Raw genomic sequence first — 1,495 nt, forward strand, 5'->3', positions numbered from 1 at the left:
CTCACATAGATGAGCCAGTGGACCGTCTGGGTAATGCCCGGTACTTGACTACCCTAGACTTGACAAAGGGGTACTGGCAGATTCCCCTTGCAGAAGACACAAAGGAAAAGACAGCGTTCTCTACACCAGAGGGTCTTTTTCAATATACTGTCCTCCCTTTTGGACTACATGGGGCCCCAGCTACCTTCCAGCACCTCATGGACAAGCTATTACGCCCGCATAACAGTTATGCTGCTGCCTACTTGGACGATGTGGTCATTCATACCCCAGACTGGGAAACCCACCTGAAGAAGGTGGAGGCAGTCCTCGATACCTTCAGGCGAGCTGGCCTTGCAGCAAACCCTGCCAAGTGCACTGTAGGGTTTACAGAGATCAAATACCTTGGCTACATTGTGGGAAAAGGTTTGGTAAAACGCCAAGTGAACAAGTTCGAGGCCATCCAAAATTGGCCCCAACCAAGTCACAAGAAACAAGTCCGGGCGTTCCTAGGTGTGGTGGGGTATTACCGACAATTTATCCCCCACTTTGCCACAAGGGCAAGCCCCCTGACAGACCTAGTGAAAGCCCGTGGACCTGATCTGGTGAGATGGTCTGACGCAGCAGAGGAAGCATTCACAGACCTACGGACTGCCCTCTGCAATAACCCTGTACTGATAGCCCCTGATTTCACCAAGGAGTTTATCCTGCAGACGGATGCATCGGAAGTAGGGTTGGGGGCCGATCTATCACAGATGGTCGGGGAGGAGGAACACCCAATTCTATACCTCAGTCGGAAACTCCTTCCAAGGGAACAAAAATATGCAGTGGTGGAGAGAGAATGCCTCGCTGTAAAATGGGCCATGGAAACATTGCGCTACTACCTGCTCGGGCGCAGATTTGTCCTCGTGACCGACCATGCCCCTCTTCAAGGGATGCAGCGGAACAAGGAGAAGAACACAAGGGTGACCAGATGGTTCTTATCCCTCCAACTTTTCCAGTTCCATGTGCAACACAGAGCAGGGAGCCGTCATGGCAACGCCGCTGGCTTGTCACGTGTGCACTGTCTGGCGTCCCAAGCTGCCCAACCCTTGGCGTTGAGCAGGGAGGAGGGATATGTGACAGACCCAGACCAGTGGGGTACAGGAGTCTGGTAGAGGGCAAATATACTGGTCACTGGATGAGTAGTTTTCTGTTCCCTGAGTGACCAGAGCAGGGGCTGCACTACAGCAATCAGGAACCTGCTAGAACCAGTTAAGGCAGACAGGCTAATTAGGACACCTGGAGCCAATTAAGAAGAAGCTGCTAGAATCAATTAAGGCAGGCTAATCAGGGCACCTGGGTTTTAAAAGGAGCTCACTTCAGTTTGCGGGGGAGTGTGAGGAGCTGGGAGCAAGAGGCGCAAGGAGCTGAGAGTGAGAGGGTGTGCTGCTGGAGGACTGAGGAGCACAAGAGTTATCGGACACCAGGAGGAAGGTCCTGTGGTGAGAATAAGGAAGGTGTTTGGAGGAGGCCATGG

Source organism: Malaclemys terrapin, chromosome 15 (genome assembly GCF_027887155.1).
Source record: "Malaclemys terrapin pileata isolate rMalTer1 chromosome 15, rMalTer1.hap1, whole genome shotgun sequence".
In the NCBI taxonomy this organism is placed as follows: Eukaryota; Metazoa; Chordata; order Testudines; family Emydidae; genus Malaclemys; species Malaclemys terrapin.